This window comes from Abramis brama, assembly GCF_963993115.1.
Source record: "Abramis brama genome assembly, chromosome: 2".
In the NCBI taxonomy this organism is placed as follows: Eukaryota; Metazoa; Chordata; class Actinopteri; order Cypriniformes; family Leuciscidae; genus Abramis; species Abramis brama.
Genome location: NC_139964.1, coordinates 12,464,787 through 12,480,261, shown reverse-complemented (window position 1 = coordinate 12,480,261; position 15,475 = coordinate 12,464,787). Strand labels below are relative to the sequence as shown.

The following is a 15,475-nucleotide window of genomic DNA, read 5'->3' as shown; positions in this document are numbered from 1 at the left end:
TATGTAAATTGTTCTCCTCCCAAAAATGCTAAAAAAAATAAACGTGTGAGAGCGTGTTATAGGCTATAGCCAGCTATGACGACGTTACTGGAACACGCATCACCGCAGATGAGAAGCTGAGCATCTATTAAGCCAACGTGCAAATCAATAAAATGCAGTTCATATCTGTTGCTTTCGGTGACGTGCACTCCATTAAATCTGCATATAGCGCGGGAATTGAAGATCGGATTTATGTCCGTTTGGCAAAAACACGTGACCAGGTGTAAATGGAATCGTTTTGATAAATCAGATAGCTATCCGATCTGAGAAAACGCATGAAGTGGCCAGGTGTAAACAGCCCCTAAATGTATTTAAACAAGTTGTGTGTGCGTGCAAACGGAACTCCTCCAAGTCTGCAAGTCCAAAATTACAATTATGGTGAGATTACTACATTTTATGTAATTAAATGCATTTATGGTGAGATTATTATATTTTCATGTCATTCTGTGTTAATTTTGACCACGAACCATGTGCTGTCACTTTAATTCAGCGCGTGCAGCACAGCAGAAATAGACTCGGTGCGGAAACAAACGCTGCACTACTGTATACGCAGCACCGCACCAGGAACGGATCGCCGGACCGCATCCGCGTGCAGTGTGAAAGCTCTAACCTGTTAACATGGGTGCGAAAAAAAATACGCACTGCAAATGGAGTATATGTGAAACGGGCGTGACACTGACGCTTTTTCTGTCAGTGGTAGAGTACCGGCTACATGCGAGAAGTAGCGGTACGCAAGAAAAAGTGCAGGTACGCTTAAGAGTAAAATGTAGAAGTGCCGGTACTGCGTAGCCTACCGGTGAGTACCGCCCCACTTGGAGCACTGGTTCAACTAATAAAGATCTTCATCGCTGGCAAAAATATGATGCATTTGAAGATTTGCTCTCACTTGACTGTACTGTAGGTGTCACAGTGTCTGGTTTGTGTTCCCTGGGTAACCACTAGAGGTCCTCTTCCCCCACAGTGTCTTTCACTCATAACTACATTTCCCATCATCCTGTTCTGTCACTCATTGATCATTGCACTCAGCTGTTTCCCGTCACCTTGTTAGTATCTGTGTGTATATGTACCCTATCTGTTTAGTCATTGTCATGGAGTCCTTGTTTATTGTCATGCCACGTTTTTGCTTGTTCTGGTTTGTTTCTTGTTTTTGGATTGCCTTATTGGATTTTGACCCTTGCCTGGACTGGATTGTGAGTACGGAATACCCTATTAAAATACTGCAATTGGATCTCCCTTTTCCCGTGTGTGTTTCGTGACAGAAGGACTCCATCATGTCAAGATCCAGCGGTATGGGTTTTCGTAACTCTTCCTCAACCACCAAGAGGGAGAGGAGGCAGCAGAGTGGGATTTTGCAAGCCGAAGAGGAGGAGCCTCGCATGACTTTATTTGACTGTTTTGCTCTATGTGCTCGCATTAGGGAGGAGAGAGCTGCGCTCCCGGTGAATTCCGTGGAGAGAGCAGCATCCAGTCGCTCGGGAACACGACGGAGGAAGAAGAAGACTTCCCGTCTCCCTAATGTCCCGGAGACCGTCCCCGTGCAGCCTGCTGTTGTCCCGGAGGTCGTCCCCGTGCAGCCCGCTGTTGTCCCAGAGGTCGTCCACGTGCCGCCTGCTGTTGTCCCGGAGGTCGTCCACGTGCAGCCCGCTGTCGTCCCAGAGGTCGTCCCCATGCAGCCCGCTGTCGTCCCGGAGGTCGTCCCCGTGCAGCCCGCTGTCGTCCCAGAGGTTGTCCCCAAGCTGCTTGCCCTGCCGGCGCCACCCCAGCGCCTCGCCCTGCCAGTGCCGCCCCCGTGTCTCGCCCTGCCGGCACCACTCCAGCGGCTTGCCTTGCCAGCACCGCCCCAGCGCTTCGCTCTGCCAGCGCCGTCCCAGTGTCTCGCCCTACCGGTTCCACTGATGCAACCTGTCGATCCAGAGACTGTTCAGGTCACGTCTGCTGAGCCAGTGTCTCAGGACAAGATAGCCACTGCTGAGCCGGTGTCTCCAGACAAGATGGCCGTCGCCGAGCCTGTGTCTTCGGACAAGATGGCCGCCGCCGAGCCTGTGTCTCCCGACAAGATGGCCACCGACGAGCCTGTGTCTGTTTCTGAGCTGGTGTCTGTTCCTATTTATAAGCCAGTGTCTCCGGACAAGATGGCCGCCACCGAGCCAGTGTCTCCGGACAAGATGGCCACAGACGAGCCTGTGTCTGTTCCTGAGCTGGTGTCTGTTCCTGTTCCTGAGCCGATGTCTGTTCCTGTTCCTGAGCCGGTGTCTGTTCCTGAGCCTGAGCCGGTGTCTGTTCCTGTGCCTGAGCCGGTGCCTGTTCCTGAGCCGGTGTCTGTTCCTGAGCCTGAGCCAGTGTCTATTCCTGAGCCGGTGTCTGTTCCTGTTCCTGAGCCGGTGTCCGTTCCTGAGCCTGTTTCTGTGCCATGGCCTCCTGAAGGGTCGTCTCCTCCCTGGCCTCCTGAAGGGTCGTCTCCTCCCTGGCCTCCTGAAGAGTCGTCTCCTCCCTGGCCTCCTGAAGGGTCGTCTCCTCCCTGGCCTCCTGAGGGAAAGTCTCCGCCCTGGCCACCCCCCATTCCTCCCCCTGATCTACCACCATTCCACCTCCCTCCTGAACTCTTGTTTTGTTTTATAGTTATGTCTTGGAGCGTCTGGTAGCCGCTCCATAGAGGGGGGGGTTATGTCACAGTGTCTGGTTTGTGTTCCCTGGGTAACCACTAGAGGTCCTCTTCCACCACAGTGTCTTTCACTCATAACTACATTTCCCATCATCCAGTTCTATCACTCATTGATCATTGCACTCAGCTGTTTCCCGTCACCTTGTTAGTATCTGTGTGTATATGTACCCTGTCTGTTTAGTCATTGTCATGGAGTGGAGCGTGGAATAGTCGCCGCTTTGTTCCACACCGTAACCCTCAGGTCACCCTGCCCGCCAGCCGAAGTACCAGCTCTCGTGGAGCTCATAGATCGGGGTGCGGGTGAGGGGACTCTACCATGAAGGTCATTGAGTCTTGACCACAACCGTGCGATGGGCATGTTCCCGCAATGGGAACATGACTCATCCACAAACGCTGCCTTAGCGTGCTCAATACCCAGACACACAAGACAGCGATTGTGCCCATCAGAGTCAGAAATGAATAGACCGCAACCAGAAGTGCACGGGCGAGGCATCTTTAAAAAGACGTGCCGCGTGCAAGCTCTTTTAGAAAGGAGATTTCTCCGCAAATGCTGAAGCAACCAGGGAGAGAACACACAAACACTGGCAAATCACTGCACAGATAAGCAGGGAATGTGCACTCGCTGGAACTCGCTGTCACACCAACACTTGGAGAGAGGCTCGTTCGAAGATAAGAGAGATGAATCTCAGGATTGGCTTGTGGAGTGAAGTACATCAACTTGGCTCCGAAGCGATAACATATCTGCATGTTGCCAGCGCACTTCCTTATATACCCACGGGTGGGGCGGAGTTACGCTATGCAAATTCCGCAGATCCATGGCATTTCTTTGCCATTGGCTCGTTTTATATACTCGAAGATGATAGGCTTTCTAAGCGAAACCCCATTCGTCGTCATCCGACGTAACTCGGAGTGACTACGAAAGGGAACTCTCTTTACCTTTAGTCAAAAGAAATTAATCGCTCAATGTCAGTGTGAACATATCTATATTGACTAAGTATATGGGAATTTAAATAACACACTCCTGTTTTTACTTTGTCTTCATTCATAAAGGCTGCTCAACTTGATGATTGTAAACCCGAACTGGACCCGAAAATATTCCAGTAAGTAAGAACACCCACTAGATAGAGACAAAACCCAATTTATTAGCCTTTCCTCTTGACACATGTTGTTTATGCTTTTATTTAAATATTTCATTATTAATGTTTTCACTTTCTTTCTGTCTTATTCAGCCTAACAAGAAGAGGCTGTAGTGTTTTGGACACAGTAAAAATTACAGCCTTTATGCATCTCTTTGTGGGAGGAGCCCTGAATGATTGACAGGAGTGCCATGATGACGTGTGACTGAAGTAATCAGGCGATCATTTTATAGATGGATGTGCGATAATGAAAGTAAATGGTTAATGCATTTATGTAAAAGTGTATTATATTAAAATAAATAAAGTGTTTTTACTTTTTGCTTTTTTATTATGTATGAATCTTAGATATTAATGTTTTTAACCATTAGTATCCATATTATTGATGTTTCCAATAAAAGGCAGAAAAAAATAAGTCTCTAGTTGTAAAATTCCACACTTTTCTGACATTCAATGAATCAGAATAACAGCATAACAGATATTAAAGACCATTACACTTAGAGATTGCTAGATTGCTAGAGAGAAAAAAAAGAAAAGAAGATCAAACTAGATAAGATTATTAATTTAAGGATTACTGCAGAAAATTACACTCGCAATCTTGATGCTGTTCCGAAAAACAATATAAAAAAATTCTTAATATATAGCAACTTATGTTTCAACATGAGGTTAGTTCGTATTCCTTCTACGACGGCAAAAACGTCTCAGGTTATGACTGTAACCCTAGAACCCTGAGAAAGGAACGAGATGCTGCGTCGATGACGCTTTGGAAACACCCCTGCGTGATTGCGTCTGAAGTGTGTATGTCAACTAGTCCAATGGCGAGAGTGAATGTCACGGGCGGGTGACGTCATGACCAGGAAAGGATTAAAGCACATCCGGTCTGACCGGCATTAGCTTCAAAGTAGCCAAAGCAAGTCAATCACAGAGATGAAGGAAGTATGGCAGGGCGACACAGCATCTCATTCCCTTCTCAGGGAACTAGGGTTACCGTTGTAACCTGAGACGTTCCCTTTTCAGAACGACAATACCCAAACTCCGTATTTTCAAGTGCCTGTCATGTGAAACTGTGGCAACTAAGACATAAGCACCTGAGAACCTGGGGCAGCATCCAGGTCCAGGCTGTAAAACCTCATAAATGTGAGCGGGGACGACCAGCCCGCCGCATCACAAACAGTGATACTACAGTGTGCTTCATAGATTTGAGTTATATTAATTGAATGGACTTAGTACTATTAACTTTATTTACCCAAGTTATCTTAACAATAAGTTATTGAGTTACTTGGACACAAATCAAATATTTTTTTTATGCTTAAATTGTTTTAGTTAATAAACTTAAATGATTTAAGGCAATCGGTTTCCTCAAACGTTTTGAGTTGAACTAACTCATCAGGTTTTACAGTGCAGGGAGCAGATCAACTGGGGGAAATGCATACAGACGCAGCCTCGACAATATGTCTGCTCCTATGTTTTGGTACCCTGGGATGTGCACTGCCCTCAGGGAGAGTATCTTCCCTGGGGACCACAGGAGGATCTGGTATGCCAGTCTGCATAGTGGATGTAAAGTAAGTGCATAGTGTTTATGTAAGAGGTCTGAGAGGAAGTGCTCCAGTGCCATGAAGACTGCCATCATCTCCAGGCAATTTATGTGCCACGAAAGATGATGATTCCTCCACAGACCCTGAGCTGAGCGGACTTCCATTATCGCATCTCAGCCTGTGAGCGAAGCATCTGTCGTGAGAGTGACTCGATGACATTGAACTCCTAACACAGGACCCTGGGTCAGGAACCAAGATTTCCTGGAAAGAAAACAGTTCCAACAGAAGCAGCTCATGAGTGACTAACCGAAACACAGACTAAAAGCCGGACTGGAAGAGTATAATTGGGTGGAGCGGAGCGACAGATATTCCCCTCCCCGCTCAAAGCGTCATGTAATCCACCGCTCGAGCTCCACTGAGGGATTTCAATCTCCTGCTCGGAGCGATACTGCAGCCCGCCAGAGAAAACACGGGGAAATCACTTTCAAAAACGTGCTTCCTACAGATACGAGTTGATTATTAGCTCATTTGTGCATGGCATTTGTGGGAGGAGGAAGAGGAGCACAGCTAAAGTATGTAGGACTTATGAACGGCGGACAAAAAAAATAATTCCCTGTTGTTATCAGGCAACGGTTGTTATTCAGAAATTTTTTACCACTGAATTTTTACCACTGAATTACACACATTTGGCCAATCACATCAAGTATTCCAGGGACCCGTGTAATAATAAAAGACAAGATGAATTGACCATTTTGAAGCTGAATACAAAACTTTTCAGTAAGACCTTAAAAATTTCACAACATTTTAAAAATAAAATAAGAATTATTCTTGTTATCTGCATGTATTTATACTGCATGTTTAAAAAATGCAAATTTTCAGATGGTGCATCAATAAAATATCAGGTATGGAGGTTTTTAGATTTTTACTGATTTCCGAGATACCGCTACGTGAACTTGATCTTACGAAGTGGGTTCCCCATCGGAGAAAACCTTTTGGTCCTGAGCCACCACTGCAAGGGTCTCATTTACAGATCATTTAAAGGTATAATGTATATGTTATAAAGGTATAATGTTGGACGATGCTGTCATCAGAGCCAACAGTCTCTAAAACAGTGAGTGACTGGCCTAGCTTTAACTCCTTCATGTCTGTGAGGATAGCAGCTACACGATAGAACGGCCGGCATCGTAACTAAAACCCATACCACACCAGTGAAAGTGGATCTCTGTAGTGGAGGAAGCACAATCTACTTGGCATTGAGTCTCAACCCCAACTTTTGTATGTGCGCAAGGACGACATTTCGATGCTGAGCCACCATCTGCTCCGACTCTGCTAGAATCAGCCAGTATTCTATGTAGTTCAGAATGCGTATGCCCTGCAGCCTGATCGTGGCCAGAGCTGCATCTACGCATTTCGTGAACGTGCCAGCTGATAGAGCTAGACCGAATACCCCTGAAAGAAAACCTCAGGAACTTCCTGTGCTAAGGGAGGATGGAGACATGGGAGTATGCTAGATCTATTGTGACAAACCAGTCCTCGGATCTGATTTGAAGTACAATCTGCTTCAATGTCAGTATTTTGAACTTGAGCCTCTTGACTGTACGATTAAACTGACGAAGGTCTAATATAGGACGCAACCCAACATCCTTTTTCGGAACAATGAAGTAACAGCTGTAAACCCAGATTCTCTTTCGGGTGAGTACACCTGTTCTATAGCTTCCTTTGCTAATAGAGACTATATATACAGTGTGTGTGTGTGTGTGTGCGTGTGTGCGTGTGTGCGCGTGTGTTTGAGAGTGTGTGTGCATGTGAGAGTGAGAGTTTATGTGAGTGTGTGTGTGTGTGTGTGTTTGGGAGAGTGTGTGTGAGTCCTGCTGGGATAACAGGAAGTGAAATATCCACTTATTGTTTCAGCACAGGATGTCTGTGTTACCATGGAAACCAAGAATATCCCCTTCAGACCTGAATTATGTTTCAAGTTTCTGAAAAATATTAAAGTACATTTTCCCAGCTCATGAGGCTTCTATAAATGAGACCAAATACAAATATTACAAATTTCAATACTCTCTAAATTTTTTTTTTTTTTTTTTTTTGTCCATTTCAATGGATGTCAGGTCAAAACAGGGGTAGGCTACTTCACAAAAATGTACCATTATGAAATACAATAATAAACATACAAATTGTTGGTTTATACTTTAAGCTTCTTCTCAAGGTCAAAAACTTGAACAGTATAACATTTCAACTTTAATTTTGAGGTTTTTGTTTTACAGATTGCACATTTGTTTATTCATAACAAAATGAACCTAGGAATCAATCAAGTCACGTTAGAGTCATTTCCTGTGTGCATCTTTGAAACAATTTATCTGTGACACAAAGCAGTAGTATACCTTGCACTTATCACAGAAGACGTGTGTTTTCCCAGAACAGCCTTCCAATTTGCATCTTTTTACTTCTTTTTTTTGCATCATAATTTGGCAGGTGGTCCACCATATCTTTCTGGACTTCAAGAACTGGCCGCCATTCTCTTGCCCCTCTCTTTTGTCCAGCTTCATTATGTGGAGTTTGAGAGGTACTGGCTGCGTTAGAATTGCTTGGCCTCCCTCGTTTTTTTTAACCCTGTGGCTTCCCAGAACGCACAAGCACTTCGGCCACATTCATTTTGAATTCAAGGAGATCCATGATTTTCTTGATATCAATCTTGTAAAGGCCCACCCCTCCCATGACCTTGTTGTATTTCTTCACAACCTCTGGATGCTTGACCTTCACAAACTGCCTCTCTTTCTTATCCCACCTCTCAACTTCGTTTTCATCTCCAACACCAACAAAGTTGGAGGCCAGCATAACAGAGCGGTTATCAAACCACGTCACTAGAAAAACTTTTCCATCCCTACTTATAACTTCATCATGGTTTCCCCGTGTTTTCTTAGACATTTCCTTGTCTGTCTTCAGTGGCGGATTTGCAAAGCGGCAAAGCCTTGCTGTTCCAGCAACATGGATTTTCTTTTCTGCAAGAACTTCAAGGACATTGTAGGTGGTGAAGTAGTTGTCGAAAAAGAGCTTGTGGTTGGGAGCCTGGATTCTCTGGCACAGGTGGAAGACAACAGAAGCTCCATGCCCTAGACATTTTTTGCTTTTCTCAGAAAGCTCTGTCGTGGCACCTTGATAGATGAGGAAATCATAAGCAAGCCCACTTTTGCCACAGAGGAAATACACTTCACTCCCCATGGTGTAGGTTTCCCTTTGATATACTGGAGCACAGAGAGTTTTCCTCTGAAAGGCACAATCTGCTCATCAATACAGAGATCTTCCTCCAGTTGTAGCTGCAGACAGCGTTTCCTTATGTACTCATAGATTGGTCTGACCTTGAAGAAAACATCAGTGTCTCCAGGAGGCCTCTCATGGTTGTTCACAACATGCAGGTTGGAGCAGAGTTGAAAAAAAAAACGATCCCGAGACATGGTTTCCTTGAAATTTAAAATATTGATACTGGAAGACCAGTACATTCTCACCCTTGGAAGACCAAGAACTCCCACAAACATCTGACTTGGAACGTACTGCTTGAAGTAGCCGTATGGTGTTAGTGGCTCAGGGGGGTCAGTGGTGGGACTTTCCCACGTCGTTTCTACTGTGTTAAAGCGGGTGTGACGACGCCACTAAATATCACACTTTTTTGTGATATTTGTAAAAGGATAATCACCAAGTACTGGTTCTACATCTGCCTCATGCTCATGCTCTGTCTTCTTGATCCTGACTTTCCTCTGCCTCAATCTCAATTTCTTCCCCTACTACTGGTGGTGGCTCATCTCTGTCCTCACCTGAAATTATTACCAAAAACTTCATACAAGTTTTATATTGTAATGTATTTTCACAGGAAATAAATAAAACTCTATATCAAATAAAACAATATTCAATACATGTAGGGACATCTAATTGTATGAACACGTCTTAACTAACTATCCATAATTTTCATTCTACACTCACCAATTGTTGAAGATCTAGCATCATCTGCATTTCCAACTGCATTTCCATCTTCCTCATCACTCCACATAAAGTCAACATCTGAGATATTTCCATCAGCTGTATGTTCAAGCAATTCAAGAACTGTATATTCTGCATATTAAATAGTTTCAAAAATGTATTAGTACTGTGATACAGATTTTTTTTATATAAGAAATTTCAATCAGCATTACTGGACATGTGATTTCAGTAACAGACGTTTGAACCCACTGTACATTCTAATGGACAGACACATTTGAAAAAATCCTGATTTAAAACTTGCAATTCTACAATCGATTTTTAACTTTAATTAAGTTCAATCCTTCTATTTTACATACAAACTATGATATACTGGGAAACATATCAAATTTTTTTAATAAAACCAGAAAATGAAAATGCTGCTTACTTCTGTGTTTGGAGTGAAGTGCTGCCATGCTTCTCTTCAATGTAGTGTTTAAAAAAAAAAAAAAAAAAAAGATTACCACATGCAGAGCTTTACTGCCATTTGATTGGATGACAAACATCCAATCTCATGGACTGCAGGCTTTAAACTATGGCTGCGTTCAGCCCCGACAAAACGTTGCACAACGTTTTTTAAACAGAAACGGTGATGCGTTGAACACACTGTTCTGATGACACAAGAGTTGCAACTATGGCAGCTGAGAAGGCCATTCTTTGTGTTCTTTGTGAAGAATTTTCGGAGCCTGATGAAGTCGGTATAAATATGTGTTTATTACTACAAAATATGCCCGATGTTACAGTTACTGCACTTGCCGCCCAGAACAAAAGAGAACAACCCAATCGAGTGAAGGGATTGCTGAAACTGAAATGGAAGCACACATCTTACCTAATTCAGACTAAAACACATCTATTTAGCCTCACATACTGACTTTATTTGTAGTTCATACTGTTTTAATACCCTGTATTTTCTTTCTCATTTTTAGGAAAAGCACTTAATTACCATTGTTTATTTCTATACCAAATATCATACACTTGCAATGAAGCTAAAAATATAAACAACTACATCATTATGTTGATATCCTATATTTTTACAATAAAACTTACGACAAACATGTCTTCTAATATCCTCAGTTGTTGTGTATACCGAGCTGCATCGAACACATTTGTAAATTACTTTCCTTGAACCCATTGTGCGAGTTCACTTTAATACCGCGTGCTTTATATACATGTTGCTGCTGATTGGACTGCAGTCGGACACACCCACCAAACAAGAGAAAACGTATCTCAAACCCCGTTGCACACCGGTGCACGCCGTTTCCAGGAAACATGACGTTTAACCCGGAAACCGTAGCAAAACATTGCGCACCGTTTTGAACTTGAACGTGCCCCAGGTGAAATGCTCCAGAAGTAAAAAAAAAAAAAAAGGGCTGACATGTGATGTCCATTGTAATGGATGCAGGGTCCGAATGGGATATAACTGAAGAGGTAGACAGTAACGAAGTACATTTACTTGAGTACTGTCCTTAAGTACACTTATCTGTACTTTACTTGAGTATTATTTTTTCTCAGAAACCTGATACTTTAACTTCACTTCATTTGAAAGTCAAATATCCTACTTTTTACTTCACTACATTTCTGTCAAGGTCCTCGAGTAGAAAATAGTAGTCATTTTTTTGCCTCTAAAACGTGATTGGATTTTTGCAGGTGACAGACAGCCTATCAGTAATCACTCTTGTAGGGTCACGTGTCGTGAAGTTTCGGCGATTAGTACGATTTCTCTCTACTAGTGATCTGTGAGAGACAGTATCGTTGTCACAACTCATTTTTTGAAAGTTTTGTTTTGATGGCAAATAAGTATTTCTGTTTTGCTGTTTGTTAAAGCAGTATTGCTGTTGGACAGTTATACAGCTATAGTTGTTTAGCTGTTTTGTTTGTTTTTTTTTTTGGTTTGTTTTTGTTTTTTCTGATCAGTCTGTATTTACAGACCACTTGATTCAAATGTGCAGGAATGCGCAGGAACGTGTGTACTTCTTTTATGGGGGTGGTAGGAGTGTTAAATAAAAAAAATTAAGATGATTATGGCTGTCTTCTTTATCAATTCAGTTGTTTAATTTGTATAGGTTTTGTAACATTCTAAAAGCTCTTAATTCCACAGATACTACCAACTGGGGTAACACTTTATTTTACGGTGCCCTTGATACAGAGTAATTACTTAATTAATTACTTAGTAATAGACTTTGTAATAACATGTAACAAAATGTACTTAACATGTAACTAAGTTATGGAACAGCCTGTACTTACAGATTGTAATTACGCACATGTAATAGGCAGCTACTGTTACACATGTGTAACAAGCCGAGTCTGTTACATACGTGTTACGGACTTGGTACACTGTAATTATGTAAGAAAGTACTTAGTATAACACAATGTAACAACAAGTACTTAAATATGTTAGGCTACTGAGGTCTGCAGTTACACATGGTAAATGTGTATGTTCTGTAGCATTACTTGTATGTAACATAAAATAAAGTGTATCAAGATTGTACTTAAGTGCACTTCCTGTCTATCTACATATGCAGCCTGATCTCACGGCAGCTAAATCATTTTTGCTAAATCGTACATATTTTACGAATTGCCCAATTCGTATGAATTCATACGAATGACCTACCCCTGACCCCGCCCCTAAACCTACCCATCACGTGGGTTTAGACAAATCTTACAAATTTGTTCGAGTGAGGTCGTACAAATTCGTATGAATTAGCCAACTTTTTATCACTCGTTCGAATTCGTACGAATTGGTCGTGAGATAGCGTTGACATATGTTATCCATCTGAATTAACCCACTAGTTCATAGCTTAAATACATGCATTAGCTTCCTAATTACATTAAAATTACAGAAAATTACACAGGTATAAGCTACGTAAAATAAAGTGTATTAAGAATGTACTTAAGTGTACTTTGTGTATACATACCTTATCCATCTCTGCCTTACTTTGATTTAACTCACTAGTTCACAGCTTAAATGCATGCAGTAGTTTCCTAATTACATTGTAATTACATAATATTACACAGGGATGAGCTACGTAAAATAAAGTGTATCAAGAATGTACTTAAGTGTACTTTGTGTATACATACCTTATCCATCTCTGCCTTACTTTGATTTAACTCACTAGTTCACAGCTTAAATGCATGCAGTAGTTTCCTAATTACATTGTAATTACATAATATTACACAGGAATGAGCTAGGTAAAATAAAGTGTATCAAGAATGTACTTAAGTGTACTTTGTGTATACATACCTTATCCATCTCTGCCTTAGTTTGATTTAACTCACTAGTTCACAGCTTAAATGCATGCAGTAGTTTCCTAATTACATTGTCATTACATAATATTACACAGGGATGAGCTACGTAAAATAAAGTGTATTAAGAATGTACTTAAAGGTGAACTAAGTAACTTTTTTTACCTTAACTGAACAGTTTCGGAGTCATTGGAATGGTTATATTACTTATTTCGGGTTGAATGGTGGTCGTTTCGCACCCCCCTGGTGCCCGTGAGCGGAAAATACGCACTTGCAACTTTGAGCCGGCGGGCCGCCGCGTCAGGAAGTCTCGCGTGATATCATGTCTCGCGATGTAAACAATTGCTTTACGGCCAAAAGAAATCTGCTAATATGAGGTCATTATTGCGCTCCCTCACGCTGTTCGAACCCGAATGAAGAAGACGTTTTAAAGAATGTCCCATCTGCTTTGATGTCGTTGATCTATAGCCTCTGGTGTCTGAGAATCACCAACGAGTTTTTTAAAACAGTGTTGTCAAATATCTATTCCGAAGCTGTGGGGGGAGAAATCTGCGAGCAAAAAGCGAGAATACGGCGAAGAAATCCCGAAGCTACTGAGTGCTGCTTTAAGTGTACTTTGTGTATACATACCTTATCCATCTCTGCCTTACTTTGATTTAACTCACTAGTTCACAGCTTAAATGCATGCAGTAGTTTCCTAATTACATTGCAATTACATAATATTACACAGGTATAAGCTACGTAAAATAAAGTGTATCAAGAATGTACTTAAGTGTACTTTGTGTATACATACCTTATCCATCTCTGCCTTTGTTTGATTTAACTCACTAGTTCACAGCTTAAATGCATGCAGTAGTTTCCTAATTACATTGTAATTACATAATATTACACAGGTATAAGCTACGTAAAATAAAGTGTATCAAGAATGTACTTAAGTGTACTTCATGTGTATCTATAAACCTTATCCAACTCGGCTTGTTACACATGTGTAACAGTAGCTGCCTATTACATGTGTGTAATTACAATCTGTAAGTACAGGCTGTTCCATAACTTAGTTACATGTTAAGTACATTTTGTTACATGTTATTACATCGTCTATTACTAAGTAATTAATTAAGTAATTACGCTGTATCAAGGGCACCGTAAAATAAAGTGTTACCCAAACGGGTCAGTGTATTCACTAGGTTGTTTCAGAGACAAACAGTACTGTAACAATGCAACAATAATAAAACAATACATTGACATTTAAATGAAAGAGAAGATTCTCTGCACTTCTGCAATCCACAACAATCCGGTGCAACCAGGGCAGGACAAAACAAAACAAAGCAAAAAAAAAAAAAAAAACTAACCCTAACCCTACATACAATTAACACTAGAACCTCTAGGTCTAAATGAAGAATTTAGCTTAACATGCTTTCTCTAAACACTTAAGCATATTAAAATACAGTATGTAAGATGAATATACTTTTATTCCCATTGTATTGTGAACATTTTATGCTTGTTACTTACATTTTTTGACCTGTGTGTGGGCACTTGCCCTTTAATGACTGATTTGTGAGTGTGGCACCTTGGTTTTAGATGGGTGTATTTTCTGGGTGGCCAACGCCCACTTTACGCATAATCACACCTGTTGATAATCCTTATTAATGACTTCACAGCCCATTCACTCCAAGGACTGTGATGAAGATGTAACTTTATATCGAAACGTTAGTCATTGTTATGCACCTTAAATAAATAAATTAATAAGAAGACATCTGTGCTGCACCGGTGATTCCTTTTTTTCTGCATTGACATTTACTTTTTACTTTTGATACTCAAGTACTTTTAAAAAACAAGTACTTATGTTCTATTACTTAACCCTTTCACGCATAGTGGTCGTAGTGTCTTCAAATTCAAGAAAATGCTTTTTTAATAGCTGTCCACTGTAGTAGTGGACAGCTATTAAAAAAGCATTTTCTTGAATTTGCACGGGTTTTTATGGCAAAGTTGCACATCAGCCTCTTCATTGGACCCTGGTGCATCATCCTATAAATTGCAACCAAGTGGCAAGCCTTTGTGTTTCGATTTTTAACCCCTCCAAACCAAGATGGCCAAGGGTCAGTCAGACATGCCAAGTTGCTCCGGAATATCCACCCATTCCTTCTATCCTAGGAGACTCTTGTAGGTAAAAAAAAATATTGCAGCATCAAGCAATATCTAATGAGTCATATCACAGTAACATTTTCCAAGTTTTGATTTTAGATTGAGAGAAAACTCTGATTAATCACATGTCCACTGTAGTGGACGTCATGCATCAATGGCTATATTTAAGCTACAATTCATAATTATAATGTGATTATTGTTTTTGAAATTTAAAACTTAAAAACTTAATCTGCAGTGACTTTTTTTACTGTAAATAAATGTACTTGTATTATTAGAATGTAATTTTCATTGACATCGAAAAAAGTCATGTGATTACATAATGTATGACACTTGCAATGCATTACTTTACTTGTTAGATCAAAAAGTAATCTGATTTCGTAATGCATGTTACTTGTAATGCGTTTTTTTACTCATAACATCAAAAAGTAATCTGATTACGTAATGCACGTTACTTATAATGCATTTCCTTACTCATAACATCAAAAAGTAATCTTATTACGTAATGCATGTTATGCCTAGTTCACACTACACAACTTTAAACGTCGGCAGATCGCTGTGCTGTTCACACTACATGACTTGCTCTGGAGTCTTGAAATCGTTGTGGTGTTCACACTATGTGACACTACGTAACTCTTCTGCAACAGGGGGTTACACACTACAGGAGCTGACAACAAGTCTTGGCGCATTCCAATGGCGAATGGACGGCGGGG

General features: G+C 41.3%; 1 protein-coding gene across 2 annotated transcripts in view; it reads left to right on the top strand.

Moving 5' to 3' along the window:
- The first annotated feature begins 6,800 nt into the window (after positions 1 to 6,800).
- Positions 6,801 to 15,475, top strand: part of LOC311077665 (polymeric immunoglobulin receptor-like) — a 60,848-nt gene continuing 52,173 nt past the window's right edge. For both annotated transcript variants that reach the window (XM_084106247.1, XM_084106246.1), the window contains exon 1: positions 6,801 to 7,061. The gene's annotated coding sequence lies outside the window, so the exon portion shown is untranslated. The remainder of the gene's footprint in view (positions 7,062 to 15,475) is intronic.